The sequence below is a fragment of the Oncorhynchus mykiss genome, chromosome 1 (genome assembly GCF_057628025.1).
Source record: "Oncorhynchus mykiss isolate SJ-2025 chromosome 1, ASM5762802v1, whole genome shotgun sequence".
Lineage (NCBI taxonomy): Eukaryota > Metazoa > Chordata > Actinopteri > Salmoniformes > Salmonidae > Oncorhynchus > Oncorhynchus mykiss.
In genome coordinates this window covers 27,098,520-27,117,655 of record NC_143022.1, presented here as the reverse complement: position 1 = coordinate 27,117,655, position 19,136 = coordinate 27,098,520, and the positions used below count along the sequence as shown (strand labels likewise).

General features: G+C 41.6%; 1 pseudogene; it reads left to right on the top strand.

Moving 5' to 3' along the window:
- The first annotated feature begins 5,537 nt into the window (after positions 1–5,537).
- Positions 5,538–19,136, top strand: part of LOC118966628 (DNA topoisomerase 1-like) — a 37,584-nt pseudogene continuing 23,985 nt past the window's right edge.

Genomic DNA, 19,136 nt, shown 5'->3' with positions numbered 1-19,136 from the left:
GCCCTCTTCATGACTGTCTTGGTGTGCTTGGACCATATTAGTTTGTTGGTGATGTGGACAACAAGGAACTTGAAGCTCTCAACCTGTTCCACTACAGCCCCGACGATGAGAATGGGGGCGTGCTCGGTCCTCTTTTTCCTGTAGTCCACAATCAACTCCTTTGTCTTAATCACATTGAGGGGGAGGTTGTTGTCCTGGCACCACACAGCCAGGTCTCTGATCTCCTTCCTATAGACTGTTTTGTCATTGTCTGTGATCAGGCCTACCACTGTTGTGTCATCGGCAAACTTAATGATGGTGTTGGAGGCGTTAGGTTCACCACTATTATTTTAAGAATGTGAAATGTCAGAATAATATATTTATTTCAGCCTTTATTTCTTTCATCACATTCCCAGTGGGTCAGAAGTTTACATACACTCAATTAGTATTTGGTAGCACTGCCTTTAAATTGTTTAACTTGCGTCAAACATTTCGGGAAGCCTTCCACAAGCTTCCCACAATAAGTTGGGTGAATTCTGGCCCATTCCTCCTGATAGAGCTGGTGTAACTGAGTCAGGTTTGTAGGCCTCCTTGCTCGCACACACTTTTTCAGTTCTGCCCACAAACCTTCTATAGGATTGAGGTCAGGGCTTTGTGATGTGTGAATACCTTGACTTTGTCGTCCTTAAGCCATTTTGCCACAACTTTGGAAGTATGCGTCGGGTCATTGTCCAGTAGGAAGACCCATTTGTGACCAAGCTTTAACTTCCTGACTGATGTCTTGATGTTGCTTCAATATATCCACATAATTTTCCTTCCACATGAAGCCATCTATTTTGTGAAGTGCACCAGTCCCTCCTGCAGCAAAGCACTCCCACAACATGATACTGCTACCCCCACAACATGATACTGCCACCCCAATGCTTCACGGTTGGGATGGTGTTCTTCGGAGGAAATTTTTTCAAAAAGTACGATCTTTGTCCCCATATGCAGTTCCAAACCGTAGTCTGGCTTTTTTATGGCTGTTTTGGAGCAGTAGCTTCTTCCTTGCTGAGCAGCCTTTCAGGTTATGTCGATATAGGACTCGTTTTACGTTGGATATAGATACTTTTGTACCTGTTTCCTCCAGTATCTTCACAAGGTCCTTTGCTGTTGTTCTGGGATTGATCTACACTTTTTGTACGAAAGTACGTTTATCTCTAGGAGACAGAACACGTCTCCTTCCTGAGCAGTATGACGGCTGCATGGTCCCATTGTGTTTATACTTGCGTACTATTGTTTGTACAGATGAACGTGGTACCTTCAAGCGTTTGGAAATTGCTCCCAAGGATGAACCAGACATGTGGAGGTCTACACATTTTTTCTGGGGTTTTGGCTGATTTCTTTTGATTTTCCCATGATGTCAAGCAAAGAGGCACTGAGTTTGAAGTTAGGCCTTGAAATACATCCACAGGTATACCTCCAATTGACTCAAATGATGACAATGAGCATTTCAGAATCTTCTAAAGCCATGATGACATTTTCTGGAATTTTCCAAGCTGTTTAAAGGCACAGTTAACTTAGTGTTTGTTAACTTCTGACCCACTGGAATTGTGATACAGTGAAATAATCTGTATGTAAACAATTGTTGGAAACATTACTCTTCGTGCAGAGAGTAAATATCTTAACCGACTTGCCAAAACTATAGTTTGTTAACAAGAAATTTGTGGAGTGGTTGAAAATTAGTTTTAATGACTACAACCTAAGTGTATGTAAACCTCTGACTTCAACTGTATCAGCCGGCACTGGCACCTTGGCATCCGAGCCAGACAGACACCCCTGCTGTTGACGAGTGGTTTTGGCTCGCTGAGGAGACCTGGAAAGCTGAGCACACTCGTCTCCAGCGGGCCATGCTTCGGCACAAGGAACAGGAAGTCCGCCACCGCATTGAGGCGCCTGTCTTCTCTCCCGGCAACCAGGTCTGGCTCTCCACCTGGAACCTACCTCTCTGCCTGCCCTGCCGGAAGCTGAACTCCGTGGTTTTTGGGGCTGTTTAATGTCCTGAGGAGGGTTAATGAGGTTACGTACTGTTTGCAACTCCCTGCTGATTACCGCATTAACCCTACTTTTCATGTTTCTCTCCTCAGGCCAGTGGTGCCTGGTCCCCTCGCTGAGGTTGTACCCTGTGACACCCCGCCTCCTCCTCTGGACATCTAGGGAGGTCCGGCGTACTTGGTCCGTGAAATTAAGCCCTGGTCCAAGGCGTCGAGCGGCACATCTCCAGTTCCTCATCGTTTGGGAGGTTTACGGCCCAGAGGAGCAGTGCTGGGTTCCTGCGGTGGATATCCTGGACGCTTCACTGACCAGGGATTTTCACTGTCGGTGCCCTGACCAACCCGCACCGCATCCCTGTGGTTGTCCCCGAGGCCGGTGTCGTCCCCCTGCAGCGCGTCAGTGGAGTACTGTCACGGATTCCCCCTGTACTGCTGCTTATGCCGTTCAACAGCTCCAGAGGTCTACGTCACGGAACTGGATTCATTACCACCAACCCCGGACTGTCTTGTCTCATTACGCACACCTGGTTCCCATTCCCCCTGATTAGTATGTGAATATATGTGCCCTTTGTTCCCCATTGTCCTTGTCGGTTTTTGTTACCATGTCCGTTGGTCTTGTGAGCACCTGTGTTATTGTGTCGGCTTCCATGCTACGTGTTATTGTGCACTTGTTTTACGGGTCTCGTCCCGTGTATTATTTTGAGGTTTACACCTCGCTCCTTTGTTTGGAGAAAATAAAAAACCTATTACATATTCCAGTGCTTGTCTCCTATCATTTTACAGCGTGATACGAATACAAATGTAAGCAAGGTTTGAAATAATGTTTTAGTTGGATATTAAATCTGATTGGGCTTTTTGCGGTCAATTTGCAGTCTACAAATGATTTGTAATTGTGTTCTGGCCCCGCGACCATCCGCTCAAGAAAATAATCTGCCCGCGGCTGATTCTAGTCGATGATCCCTGTTTTATAGGCTAATATGTGCAATGTCAATCTTAGTAACACATCAGCCAAAGGCATCCATAAATTTGACTTCCTCACTATCTCCAAGACCCAAGTTAATAGTACACATACTGTATATTGCACTAGCTAGGTCTAATCTGAAACATGTTCACTTAATATTCACTATTCTTTTTAAATCTCATTATGTGTAGATGGTCTTTGCATGCAGGTAGTCAGTCTCACTATCTTTTCTACCCACTGCATCCAACCTTTCTTCTATCCTTCTGTATTACAGTTAACTTCAACATCACAATCAACATCTGGCTATTGTTATACACATCCCAACTCTGCAGTGTAGACACGCCTTTCATGCTGCAAAATTCTTTAGACAAATTAAGCCTCTAACCAAACGAGACTCACCAGCAATTGTAAATCTAGCAACGTGCTAGAGTGAGTGAGTGGGTGGGCGCCTGCATTCATTACCCAGAGTAGGGTACTCCATCTTTATATGAATAAATTAATTCACCTTGATATCTGATGCATTATATGAGCAGACAAATGAATCCAGAGTCATCCGTCACTGGCGAGTGTAATTAATAGGACGAAAGAAAAGAAAAACACCTGTAAGCATGACTGGCAGCAGCCTTCTGTGACAGGCCATGATAACATTTCATAGCAGACTGGAGTTAAGTTGGAGGTTACCAACTCAGGGGGAGAGAAATATGACACAGCTGGGGAGTTAAATAACCTATATATTTCTCCCTATCCCTCTGCTTTGTATGACAGTACAAAACACAAGAAAGACGGAACTAAAGCCACAGAGGAGTCTCAGTGGGCAGAAAAAGGTCTATCACTTTGTCTTAAGGCATACACTACATATTGTAACAGTTTGTTTGCGTTTGTATTAGCCTAAAAGTGATGTAAGTAGTGCTATCAGCAGGAGCAGCTACAGTAGCAGCAGCATTTTGGCCTAAATCACCACTGCTACAGTTTATGTAATTTATATTTGACATTTGTAATGCTGGATAGTTTTTCCTGAAAAATGTGACCCCCAGTTGCATCTTCTCAGTCTGTGCTGCCAGCTTGTCCCTGTGTGAACCCCATGTTGGTTTATTTCAGAAGCTCCCCAAACCAACTAGATTGGAATGGATTTCCTGATACTGTACTTGGACTGGTGCCCAAGGTCCATTACCCTCATACTGCATTTATAAATATAGGGAAAGGGGTTTTCACCTCCATCCTACGATTTATTTTGGTGTTTTTGATTGAAATGTTACATTATTCACAGTCCTTGGCAGGCCTTTGTTAGTTGATGTGTGGCAATTTACTTAGGAAATTATTGAGTTCTTCATCATGTAGCCTAATAATGTAGTAGTTAAAAATACCACTGAGTACCACTTTGCAGTTTCTGTTCAGTGAGAGTATAATAATATGCTGAGATCTAACATGTTTTTTGTTTGTTTTACCTCTATATATTTTAGTTATTTATATTTTGATGACTACAGTATGTGAGGTTGGCATTTTCCTCTGAGACTGCGTCTTATTAACAATATTAGTGATGAGAGGGCAGCTAATTGTCATGGACCTACTCACGTAGCATTTCTGTTGCAGTTGAGTGGCTTGATATCGCTCAGAACGTGTCATATCAGCACCTTACTGCTGCCATTTGAAATTAGTTTTAATCCATTAACGTTTCAAATTGAATCACTTTTTTCCCCCTTTCTTCCGCAGGTGATGGAAATTAATTATTGTGATTTGGATGTCCAAGAGCCTGCAGGATTCATTCCCATTTTTCAGGGAGCGTTGGCTGTCTCTCAGGAAATTGATTTATTGCTGTATTGAAGAAAAATATCTGTGACTTGTCAGAAAAGCAATAAATGAGAATCCGTCATTTTCTGAGTGGATGAACGGTGGGGGTCCAGGCTGGGTTTGAAAGGTGCGGTTTGGTCCTGGGCCTGTAGCATACAATCTACTACAGATAACAGGGGTGGCAGATTGTGTCGATTTTGCTATGTGTTTTTCTGACTTACAGTCACACTGACAAAGTGAATGACATAATATGTTAATCCACTGTTTTTGACTTACTCAGGCTGGTTCTGCCATAAAGACAAACCTATCGGCATCATGTGACATTTTCCTAATCCTCATTCCCTTCCATCCAACCATGTGAAATTAAGTACTACTGTAATTTGGTGGCAGTGGTGCTTGTAATGTTTTTATCTATTCATTTGGTGCATTTCCTTAACACTTCGAAGCCACACTGCAGGGAAATTCAAGCTTGCCATCCTGTAATGATTATTATTTCTAATTGCCATAATTATACCATCATCATCATGCCCTTCTCTATAATGTTGTTTAATCACTGTAATTATGTCATTATGTGTGGTCACTGAATCATCATTGTGTACTTTTGGATAGAGTTATTACTCTAAGGATAGCCAGGTCTTAATGGAAAATAAAAGGGGACCTCAGCAGGTTGTGGGTCTGCTTTCCAACCAGCTTGCTATGTGAGTGAAAGTGACAGATTAAGGGCTGTCATTGTTCACAGTGTCTCTGCTCGCTCATCAGGTTTCATTTGGCTATGAAAGCAGATGGAGACTTTGTGCCAGAGAGGAGGGGGGACAAGAGGAAAAGACAGGAGGAGGATGAGCCCAAGGAGAGTCCCTCATGTTCCACTACAACCCCAATGTGAGTGGGTCTCATTATATGTTAGTCCTCACTCACTCATTCAATAACCCTAAGTTCTGACTACCACACCATTTACCTGTTGGAGGTGAGCAAATAGTGTTGTTCTTTTTGTTGTTGTACAGAGACTATATTTGCATTCCTCAGGTTAAAGAAGAAATTGACAGAGGAGGATGAGGGTGGCCAGGGGACAGAGAAGATGGGGATAAAGAAAGCGAATCTAGACATCCTCCCTGAGCAGGCAGATGTTCTAGTCCTCAGCTGGTTGTGTAGTTGCATCATTTTTCCCACATCAACAAGAATTTGAGCTAAGTATTGTATTTCATTGTATCCACAAAGATGTTAGGGCTTGGAGCATATGACTCAGATTGGTACAGCTGAAATTACAAACAAGCTTCCTTTTGTATGAAATGCTGTGAACATTTTGGGAAAGTTTACAATGGGCTTACTGATTGTCTAAATCATCTACTGTGTAAGTTGTCTTGTTTCTGTGGTGCTGTCTTAGTCACCCAGAAGCCAAAGAAAGAGGAGGGGGAGCATCCAGTCACTACAAAGAAGAATAAGTCAAAGGAAGAGATTGAGGCGGCAAAAGCACTGAAGATCAAAAAAAGAGAAGAAGAGGAGCAGCAGTGCTGGAGATTGGGGTTTGTTTTTCTACATTATATGCTGAATATGTGGGAGGTGGATGTATGCACAGTATATTAAAAAAGGTCTCATTCTGAAACACACTCTTGTCCCTCAGATGTGAAGAGGAGAAGTACATTATGAGGATGGAGTCAAGTGGAAGTTTCTGGAGCACAAGGATGCCTTTTTCACCCCGGAGTGCCAGCCTCTCCCAGATGACATCCCCTTCTACTACCATGGTCAGTACAGCCCTGGTGGTTTGAAGGCCTTATACTCACCCCCTCAGATCATCAACAATTTAGAAGTAAACACACAGCACGTATCAAAGACAGGCCATGCACTCGAAAGATCTAAGTAGCTTTCCTACTGCATGAGAGTTGAGTTATGAAGCCCCCTTTAGACTCTCCACACATTCTGTCTGGGTCAGATTAAAAGTTGAATGTTGTTGACACTTTCTCTTCTATCTACGACACTGGGGAGGACCCTCCCTCTCATCATTCACACCAGAAGGTTGTTCCTGAACTCTGTATTGATTTGCATGGATCAACAGCGGCCCAGAAACGATCAGCCTCTTTATTTAGGACATACAGCCCGGGGATGTATCTGGCTGGCTGGATCAATCATTTTGATTGAGAACCATAGTTTTTACATTTTCTCCCCATAGTGCAGCCCCGACAGCTCCCATATAAAATAATATGTTTAATCCATGTGTGTGTAGTGAAATCCCTCCCTGGGTCCAGGCCTCCATATTTGACTCCATCGGATTGGTCTAAAATGTAAATCCACAGCCGCTCACTGCAGGCCTCAGCCTCTCTCTCTAGGCATCGATTGGCCAGCTGAGCCTGCTCCTAGGGGACCTATGGGGATGATATGGCACATTTGGTTATACAGATGAGTGACCAAATCAGCTAAATCTGTTTGACTGTGATCCTGGCTCAGTTGACATTGTTTTTAATGAGTGACTTTGATGATATCAGAGGTCACAGCGACCTCTTTGTCCCTTCAGCTACACATAAAGTGGCGCCGCTCCGCCCTCCAACTATAAGAACATGACAAGGTCAAGATTTACAGAGTGTTTTCACATTTTTGTTTCAGACTGTAATAAAAGACAAAGAAGTAAAGCTGAGTACAAAATGATTCTACAGTGCCTTAAGAAAGTATTAACACCCTTTCCACATTTTGTTGTTCCAGCCTGAATTAAAATATTTATTAAATTGAGATTTTGTGTCAATGTCAAAGGGGAATGATGTTTTTAGACATGTTTACAAATTAATTACAAATGAAAAGCTGAAATGTCTAGAGTCAAAAAGTATTCAACCCTTTTGTTATGGCAAGCCTAAATAAGTTCAAGAGTAAAAATGTGCTCTACAAGTCAATTAATAAGTTGTATGGACTCGCTTTGTGTGCAATAATAAACATTATTTTTTCACGAGTACCTCATCTCTGTACCCCAGGTCCCTCAGTTGAGCAGTGAATTTCAAACAGATTCAACCGCAAAGACGAGGGAGGTTTTCCAATGCCTCTGAAAGAAGGGTACCTATTGGTAGATGGGTAAAGAAAAAGAAAAAAGCAGACATTAAATATCCCTTTGAGCATGGTGAAGTTGTTAATTACACTTTGGATGGTGTACCCAGTCACTACAAAGATACAAGCGTCCTTCCTAACTAAGTTGCCGGAGAGGAAGGAAGTCGCTCAGGCATTTCACAATGAGGCTAATGGGGATTTAAAACAGGGTTTAATGGCTGTGATGGAAGAAACTGAGGATGGATCAACAACATCGTAGTTACTCCACAATACTAACCTAAATGGCAGTAAAAAATAAAAAATATTTTGAAACATGCACCCTGTTTGCAATAAGGCACTAAACTAAAACTGCAAAGAAATTTGGCAAATTGAATAATAAAAAATGATGTCCTGAATACAGTGTTGTGTTCTGTTGGATTTGCCCCAAACATATCACTGAGTACCACTGTTCATATTTTCAAGCATGGTGATGGCTGCATCCTGTTATGGGTATGCTTGTCATCGGCAAGGACTTTGGAGTTTTGGGGGGATAAAAAGGAACATAATAGAGCTAAGCACAGGCAAAATCCTAGAGGAAAAGGTTGCCTGCTTTCCAACAGGCTGTTTGCTTTCCAACAGACACAGAGACAAATTCATCTTTCAGCAGGACAATCATCTAAAACACAAGGCCAAATATACACTGAGGTTGCATACAAATCATACAATTCATCATCACTTAAATCATCACTAAATCATCTTGAAAATCTATGGCAAGACTTGAAAATTGCTGTCTAGCACTGATCAAGAACCAACTTAACAAAGCTTGAAGATGTTTTTTAAGAATGGGCAAATATTGTACAATCCAGGTGTGCAAACCTCTTAGAGACTTTCCCAGAAAGACTCACGGCTATAATCCCTATCAAAGGTGATTCTAACATGTATTGATTGACTCAGGGGTGTGAATACTACGTAAATGAGATATTTCTCTATTTCATTTTCAAAGCGTTTGAAAACATTTCTAAAAACATGTTTTCACTTTGTCATTGTAGGGTATTGTGTGTAGATGGGTGAGAAAAAATATATTTCATCCATTTTGAATTCTGGATGTAGCACAACAAAATGTGGATGAAGTTGGGGGTATGAATACTTTCTAAAGGCACTGCATATCGTTTTTCCCTTTAGCACATGCGAGGTGCTTATAGAAAATATAGCCCAACTAAGATCAACATTTTATTGATCTTATTGAACTGTGTGTGCTTGTTCTCCAGGTAAAGCTGTGAAGCTGAGCCTTTCTGCAATGGAAGTGACCCTGTTCTTTGCTCAAATGCTTGACCATGAATATGCCACCAAAGACGTGTTCCGAAACAACAAGGACTGGAGGAAGATGAGAAGGGAAGGAGGGAGAGATAGCCTAGAGAGACTAGCCCTTGAAATGTTGTTTTCAATTGCAAAACTTATTGGTGCAGATTTTAAGCCAAAAAGGATTTGGATTTGAAGTCTTACAGGGAACCAAACAAGTAGGAGTGCTGGTGGAGAGAGTGAAGGTGGTCATCAGGAAACTACTCTTAAACTAGAAAGAGATGTTAAATGTAACAAGATGTAGTGTGACAGACAGGGGTGTGGAGAAGGGTGTATGGAGGGGTGTCCTCTGTACACACTCCACCAGGCCCAAAGGCGTATCATGCAGAATTAATTTCGTGCTGCTTAGTGCTCAATGCTCTTGAAAATTTGATTTGTGTAAAGGCATTGATATGCTAATCTAGACAAGTCGCTCCCTGCATATGAACAAATCCAATTAAACTGTTTTATTATAACAGGAAAACTCTGCTCGCCTGACTGCCTTCAGTCTCCGCCCCCCCGCCCCCACCGCCTGTCAATCGTGCTTAGAGGTAGAGTCAGTGACTCCAAGTGTCCATACTGTCGCTAGAGTGTCTGCTATGGTCCCATCACACACACTGTCTGCACTGAATCTGTATTAGGGAAACAATCACCAGTCCACTAGTGCCATTGGCAATGCGAATTTGGAGTGCTAATACAATGTAGTGTTGTTCAAGCTATTAGAGTCCTGAAATGTCAGGTGTGTGTGTTCCTGTTTCTTTGTTTTTTTTATTCTTTAGACTGATTTGCAGTGGCGTGTAGTTATGGATGCCAAGGGAAGCCAGGTTTCCCAAAACTTTTTACTAACATGTTCTCCAGGCAGACTAAATAACTTTTTTGGCCGCTTTGAGGACAATACAGTGCCACTGACACGGCCCGCAACCAAAACATGCGGACTCTCCTTCACTGCAGCCGAGGTGAGTAAAACATTTAAACGTGTTAACCCTCGCAAGGCTGCAGGCCCAGACGGCATCCCCAGCCGCGCCCTCAGAGCATGCGCAGACCAGCTGGCTGGTGTGTTTACGGACATATTCAATCAATCCTTATCCCAGTCTGCTGTTCCCACATGCTTCAAGAGGGCCACCATTGTTCCTGTTCCCAAGAAAGCTAAGGTAACTGAGCTAAACAACTACCGCCCCGTAGCACTCACTTCCGTCATCATGAAGTGCTTTGAGAGACTAGTCTAGGACCATATCACCTCCACCCTACCTTACACCCTAGACACACTCCAATTTGCTTACCGCACAAATAGGTCCACAGACGATGCAATCTCAACCACACTGCACACTGCCCCAACCCATCTGGACGAGACGGCCTACAGGGAGGAGGTGAGGGCCCTCGGAGTGTGGTGTCAGGAAAATAACCTTACATTCAACGTCAACAAAACTAAGGAGATGATTGTGGACTTCAGGAAACAGCAGAGGGAACACCCCCCTATCCACATCGATGGAACAGTAGTGGAGAGGGTAGTAAGTTTTAAGTTCCTCGGCGTACACATCACAGACAAACTGAATTGATCCACCCACACAGACAGCATCGTGAAGAAGGCACAGCAGCGCCTCTTCAACCTCAGGAGGCTGAAGAAATTCGGCTTGTCACCAAACGCACTCACAAACTTCTACAGATGCACAATCGGGCTGTATTTGGTATGGCAACTGCTCCGCCCACAACCGTAAGGCTCTCCAGAGGGTAGTGAGGTCTGCACAACGCATCACCGGGGGCAAACTACCTGCCCTCCAGGACACCTACACCACCCGATGTCACAGGAAGGCCATAAAGATCATCAAGGACAACAACCACCCGAGCCACTGCCTGTTCACCCCGCTATCATCCAGAAGGAGAGGTCAGTACAGGTGCATCAAAGCTGGGACCGAGAGACTGAAAAACAGCTTCTATCTCAAGGCCATCAGACTGTTAAACAGCCACCACTAACATTGAGTGGCTGCTGCCAACACACTGACTCAACTCCAGCCACTTTAATAATGGGAATTGATGGGAATTGATGTAAAATATATCTATGAAATAACATATGAAATAATGTAGTAAACAAAAAAGTGTTAAACAAATAAAAATATATTTTAGATTTTAGATTCTTCACTGGAGCTACCCTTTGCCTTAATGACAGCTTTGCACACTCTTGGCATTCTCTCAACCAGTTTTACCTGGAATGCTTTTCCAACAGTCTTGAAGGAGTTCCCATGCATGCTGAGCACTTGTTGGCTGCTTTTCCTTCACTCTGCGGTCCAACTTATCCCAAACCATCTCAATTGGGTTGAGGTTGTGTGATTGTGGAGGCCAGGTCATCTGATGCAGCACTCCATCACTCTACAAATTGGTCAAATAGTCCTAACACAGCCTGAAGGTGTTGTCCTGTTGAAAAACAATTGATAGTCCCGCTAAGCGCAAACAAGATGGGATGGCATATCGCTGCAGAATTATGTGGTAGCCATGCTGGATAAGTGTGCCTTGAATTCTAAATAAATCACAGACAGTGTCACCAGCAAAGCACTCCCACACTATCACACCTCCTTCTCCATGCTTCACTGTGGGAACCAACATGCGGAGATCATCCGTTCACCTACTCTGCGTCTCACAAAGACACAGCGGTTGGAACCAAAAATCTCAAATTTGGACTCGTCAGACCTAAGGACAGATTTCCACTGGTCTGATGTCCATTGCTCATGTTTCTTGGCCAAAGCAAGTCTCTTCTTATTTTTGTTGTCCTTTAGTAGTGTTTTTTTTAAAGCAATTCAACCATTTAGCATGTCTCCCCAGATCCTCAAAAAGTTATACAGCTGCACCATTGAGAGCATCACCGCCTGGTATGGCAACCGCTCAGTATCTGACCGCAAGGCGCTACAGAGGGTAGTGCGTATGGCCCAGTACATCCCTGGGGCCAAGCTTCCTGCCATCCAGGACCTCTATACCAAGCAGTGTCAGAGGAAGGCCAACAAAATTGTCAGAGACTCCAGTCACCCAAGTCATAGACTGTTTTCTCTGCTACCGCACGGCAAGCGGTACCGGAGCACCAAGTATAGGACCAAAAGGGTTCTTAACAGCTTCTACTTCCAAGCCATAAGACTGTTGAATAAATAATCAAATGTCCACTGGACTATTTACATTTACCCCCCCCCCCCCAATTGTTTTGTACACTGCTGCTACTCACTGTTTATTATCTTTGCATAGTCACTTTACCCCTAAATACATGTGCAAATTACCTCGACTAACCTGTACGCCTGCACATTGACTGGGTACCGGTACCCTCTGTATTGTTCATTTATCGTGTTGCTTTTTATTATTTTTTACTTTACTTTATTTGGTAAATATTTTGTTAACTCTTCTTGAACTGCACTGTTGGTTAAGGGCTTGTAAGTAAGCATTTCACAGTAAGGTCTACACTTGTTGTATTCGGCGCATATAACAAATCATGTTTGATTTGATTTGATTTGAAGGCCACACAGTCTCCTCTGAACAGTTGATGTTAAGATGTGTCTGTTACTTGAACTCTGTGAAGTATTTATTTGGGCTGCAATTTCTGAGGCTGGTAACTCTAATGAACATATCCTCACCAGCAGATTTAACTCTGGGTCTTCCTTTCGTGTGGCGGTCCTCATGAGATTCAGTTTCATCATAGCGCTGGATGGTTTTTGCGACTGCACTTTGGCTGACCAAATTGGCTGACCTTCACATCTTATGTCTTATGACTGTTGTTTCTCTTTCCTTATTTGAGCTGTTCTTGCCATAATATGGACTTTATATTTGATCAAATAGAGCTATCTTCTGTATGCCACCCCTACCTTGTCACAACACAACTGATTGGCTCAAATGCATTAAGGAAAGAAATTACACAATTTAACTCTTAACAAGGCACACCTGTTAATTGAAATGTATTCCAGGTGACTACCTCACGAAGCTGGTTGAGAGAATGCCAAGAGTGCACAAAATTGTCATCAAGGCAAAGGGTGGCTACTTTGAAGAATCTAAAATATATTTTGATTTGTTTAACACTTGTTTGGTTACTACATGATAGGTGTTATTTCATAGTGTTGATGTCATCACTATTATTCTACAATTAACAAAATAGAAAAAATAAAAATAATCCTTGAATGAGTAGGTGTGTCCAAACTTTTGACTGGTACTGTATATATATATTTTGAATCATTTATTTGTCGTCTCTCTGTGTTTCAGAATTGTCCTTCAATTTGCAAGATACTGAATGTATCTCACCAGAGAAAGTGTCAGAGCGAGCAAAACAGTGCCCCTCTGTCTCTGTATGTGTAGGCATTCTATCTGTTGCTGTCTGGTCAAAAATAGTATGACATTGTTACCACCCGTAGCATCGAATGCAAGGGAAACAAGTGAGCATTTGGTTTCCCTTGATAAAAATGAAATAATAGCCAATCAGCCAAAACTGAATGAGCTCAACTGTGAAGGGTCCTGGTGCACCAAAAAACATTGTTAAGGGAAGCCAGTTTGGATTTGGCTTCACACCAATCACAAGCCAAATATAATTTACATCGTTTTTTATTTTGAATTTTTACATCTCGTTGTGTCGTTGTCCTCTGGTGGCTAGCTAGCTAGCTAGCTAAAATCATCCCTTTCCTAAATTCGCCATGGATGGAGATAGGGATTTGGATTTGTGGTTTTGCTTAATGCTCCATACTAGCCAATGATTATAACAGAGATTCTGATCTAACCAAATGAATACATTGTGCCCCTAGCCTGAGAGGACGGCCTACGTGTAGCTAGATGTAGTAGGCTAATGTTAACTAGCTGGCCTGTGCCATCGTTGCCCATGAAAGGAAATTAGGCTGGCGAGCAAGCATTTTAGCCAGGTAGCCTAGGACAACTAGATCTAAAGGCGAGTACTGTATTACAGTCATGAAAGAGAGGAGGATGACATTGATGTTACTGGGTGAGTCAACATATTGTATTATACTTGGGCACGCACACACAGAAATCAGTACCATGGGCAGCCATATCATATTTAGTTTACATAGATTGGACTAAATCATTTTTGGTATCTTAGTTGTCACTGTACTAAACATAGGGCGGCAGGGTAGCCAAGGGGTGGCAGGGTAGCCAAGTGTTTAGAGCATTGGACTAGTCACCAAAAGGTTGCAAGTTCAAATCCCCGAGCTGACAAGGTACAAAATCTGTCATTCTGCCCTTGAACAGGCAGTTAACCCACTGTTCCTAGGCCATCATTGAAAATAAGAATTAGTTCTTAACTGACTTGCCTAGTTAAATGAAGGTAAAATAAATAGGTGATTTGATGATGTCTTGAAGTTGAAATGGTGTTGGAATAGTGGAGGAAGCTCCTGTTTTCTTTGCGACTTGCTGTAAATCTCCATGGTTCTAAATTGGGTGTTCCCAAACTCTTTTGGCCTACGATCCAATTTTGATATCTCAAAATTCTCAAGTCCCCATCCATGTGAAAGAAAAATGGAATTAACAGCCAATGTTTACTTTTTTAATTGTGGTAATGGCTGTCATTTGCAAAACATTCTAATAATATTTCTGATTGTATTATCAACTCACCATCATATACTTTTAATGTGGGGCTATGACAGTCAATTGCAAATTAGTTTGCAATCTCACCACCACTAATGAGATGGGTGTGCTTGATGCATGTCGCGTCGGAGATTCTCGCAGTTGAGAATGGTTGACCCTGCACGCCTCATCTCTCCTGTCACGTCCAACCTGGATCAATATTTGCTTTTAATGCTGATGAGATGTCGTCTGCATTAAAAACAATGTCAAATGAGCCAGGATCACGGTCAAACAGATTTAGGTGATTTGGTCACTCATCTGTGTCATTTTTTTGTATTTCCCCTGCATGCTTGTGTTCAGTTCGTTCAGTTTCCCAAATATGTCTGTTACATAGACAAGGAGACACATTTTATTTTATTTACTCAGAAAGTATACAAATACTGTTTTATACATTCATTGCGAATGACAACAGTTCCTCTCTCGCTCTCTTAATTAAAACAATATTTTTAACACACCCCTCGATAACCACCAAGGCTCGGTGTGAATCAGAACATTGTCATGCTCTGACACCATATCACCACATAGTTTTGCGAACAGGTGTATGCAATGTAGTTTACAATCAAAGTTACCTGCTGCATATCTCCGAGATCTGCGCTCAGCTCTTTTGCCACCAGTTTCTCTCGGTTTATCCACTATAGCTCAGTGGTTGTATCATACAATGAGTCCATATGACAGAGGGAGACACATTCATAAATCTTCTTAAGGTTAGGCATCACGCTAGCGGGACAACCTCCAGGGGAACTGGTGCGCAATTAAAATAAATAATCATAAAAATTATGGATATTAAACATTTAGGAACATACAAGTGTCTTATATCGGTTAAAAGCTTAAGTTTTTGTTAATCTAACTGCACTGGCCGATTTACAATAGGCTTTACAGTGAAAGCATGCAATGCGATTGTTTGAGGATGGCGCCCCACATCTAAATATTTTTCCACCGGCACAGGTTTCATAAATTCACAAATAGCGATTAAATATTCACTTACTTTTTGAATATCTTCCCCTGTTTGTCATCCAAAGGGTCCCAGCTATAACATGTAGTGTCATTTTGTTAGATAAAATCCTTCTTTATATCCCAAAAAGTCTGTTTCGTTGGCACCATTGATTTGAGTAATCCACTCATTCAACTTGCCAAGATAGGAATCAGAAAATCTACCCCTAAACTTTGTTTCAACAAGTCAAAATACGTTTCTATTGAATCCTCAGATACCCTAAAATATAATTCAACAATAATATTTCATATGGAAAAAAGTATGTTCAATAGGAAAACGATATTAGCAGGTGCGTGTCCTCTTCCTCAAGCGCGCATGCACTTATTTCCAAGTCTGTATCCCTGTGGTAAAACATATTATTCTTCCTCATTTTGGAAGAAATAAGCCTGAAACCTTGAACATTGAGTGCTTACACACAGTGGAAGCCAAAGGAATTGCATCCTGAGAGCTAGATTTCAGAATGCCCATATACTTTCCATTGTAAGCGCATGGGCTCTCAAAAAAAAACTTCCTTTGCTTTTTCATTCTGTGCAAAAGCCCACCATTCAGAACATCCCCTGTGCTGTGTCATCCTCGGGAATCGTGTGACAGAACAATATGTTCTGGGAGTGGTGGGGGGGGGGGGGGGGGGCAACTCCATATTAATGCCCATGATTTTGGAATGATATGTTCAACGAGCAGGTGTCCACATACTTTTGGTCATGTGTGTGTGTGTGTGTGTGTGTGTGTGTGTGTGTGTGTGTGTGTGTGTGTGTGTGTGTGTGTGTGTGTGTGTGTGTGTGTATTTCTGTGTGTGTATATATTTATTTATGTATATGTAGAAAATAGTTTAAAAAAATGAAAACCCTTGAATGAGTAGGTGTGTCCAAACTTTTGACTGAGTAGGTGTGCCCAGTGGTAAGGTCATTCAAGGATTTTTATTTATTTGTACTATTTTCTACATTTTAGAATATAGTAGTGAAGCTATGAAATAACACATATGGAATCATGTAGTAGCCAAAAAAGTGTTAAACAAATCAAAATATATTTTAAATTATTCCATGCCACCTGTTGCCTTGATCGCAGCTTTGCACACTCTTGGCATTCTCTCAAACAGCTTCACCTGGAATGCTTTTCTAACAGTCTTGAAGGAGTTCCCAAGTATATTGAGCAGTTGTTGGCTGCTTTTTCTTCACTCTGGAGGAGGATGGTCCTCCCCTTCATCCTCTGAGGAGCCTCCACTGATGTGAATGTGTGTGGGTTTTGTATGGGACTATCAATGTAGTGTGTGTGAGTGTGTATATGGTCTTTATGTCTAGTCTAGTCTGGATGGTGAAATACTTATTTCTCTCTCCACCCCAGGGACTCTTGGGGCATGGCCTTTCAGGCTATGACTTTGCTCTCTCCCTCTCCCTCTCTGATCATGCTTAGAATAATGCCTTGCAATGTGTGTTAGTGCCTTGTAACTTAAGTGTATTCCTTTTATATGTGAATTCATTCATTTTACAAAGTTCTTAAATAATACTTCCATTTAGAATAGCATTCTCAAACAACTGTGCATCTACCAAAGCCAAGATGTCCTGCGGTATGGCATAAGGTTTGATAATTTGACAATTTTTTGTTGTTTATAACTTAATTTTAAAAAATGGTGTGAAGGGTTCAAATCACAGACAGGCAATAATGTTCAAAAATTACATACTGTATGTAAAGCAACAAAAAACAATAGAGAAAAACTGTAATAAGCATTATTTATCCTGTCTGTCTCATCTCCCTCCCCCTTCTTCGTAAGTGCGACCCATCCCTATTCCCCCTCCCTCCCGCCCTCACCACCCCCTCCTTCCCCCCATGGGCTCTTGTTGTGGATACACTGTAGCTGTGCAAAAAACAAAACATCATGGATAACTCATCTTGTATTTGTAAAACTTTTGTGGGAACAAGTCACACACGGATAGAATCAGCCTGCAAACATCAATATTAGATACAGATATGCAAAATACAATGAATGAATTCAAACATAATTACATTACATTAACTCATAATAAGCTTTTGACCTTTTCAACTGCTCTTTTAAATGTATCTAATGGCGCCATTCACATGAGCTATAGAGAGCTCTAGTGAAAGGACACCACAGAAGTTTTGTAGCCATTGAGTTATGCTGAGCTTATGTGGATGTTTCCATCTGGTCACCAACATTATTTTTGCCTTGGTCAGTCCAGACAACCAGACTCGGGAACTGTGAGAGTCTGTGAAGAGTCATCATTCAACAATAGTATATTAGGAAGTTAAGGAATGACAGCACCAACTATCATCGACACAGACCTGGCAACCTGTGACCAGAAGGTCTTCAAACTGGGGCAGTCCCACATCATGTGTATGTAAAATATGTCCCAATATTTATTTCAGAACAGAACAGACTATTTGGATGAGGAGCTCATTTAAATTGACAGCATTTCTATGTAGTCAAAAACGATCTGTGAATTAACTTGTAGTGTATTAATTGTTGATTCAAATTTTGGGAGGCCAGATTCTTTTCCAATCTGTATACAGTTAATATTCCCATTGGTTTATGGAGGGCTTCTAGTAGTTATTTTTTAAATATAGATTGGATACAAAACCTTTGTTCTGACTACCTAACAACTCAGCAAGTGGATGGAGTGAGAGTGGTTGACTCCATGAACTCCAGAAGTGAGCATAGCAGTTCTTAACTGAAGAAGAAGAAAAAAGACGAACCAGGTAAATTACACATGTTTTTTAGGTCATGAAAGGATAATAAATCTTCATCATTCATTATGTCTGAAAGTCTCTGAATTCCTTGTTTGGACCATTCTTGAAAAAAACTAATTATAATTCCCTCTCAATGGTAAGAAATAAGGAGTTATTTAAAATTTGATGCCAGGTCTGTATTGAGTGAGCAAAGATTGGTCCAAACTGAGTACAACAGAACTTAGGAGACAAGGCAGAAAATAGCACATCTTTCAATGTAAATGGTGACACTATATTTTCCTCTATTTCCAACCAAGGAAGACATTTATTTTGATCAAATAATTTCTTAAGTGGGCGGATCACTAAAGACAAAGCATGTAACTTGAAGTTGGGTAAACCTAGACCCCCAAAACCTTTGGGTTGCTGGAGTATAGTCATCTTAATTCTGGGACGTTTCCCTTTCCATTTAATATTTGAGATTGAACTTTTAATATTTTCCCCGTACCCTAATGGCATGGACAAAGGAAGCATGCTAACATTTTCTTTGTTGTCTAGGCTAGACATTCCTTGGGATTTATGTATTTTATTTATCTAAAGGAACCAGCGATAGGGCATATAGGAGGCTGAACACTGGACAGCAAACTGTGAAGAGCATCGTTTACCCATCAAGACCATTACAAAGGGGTTACCATACAATGTTTTTAACATTGGCAAAATGTTGATGACTAATCCCATGCATTCCATAGTATACCAGAGGTAGGACCATTTG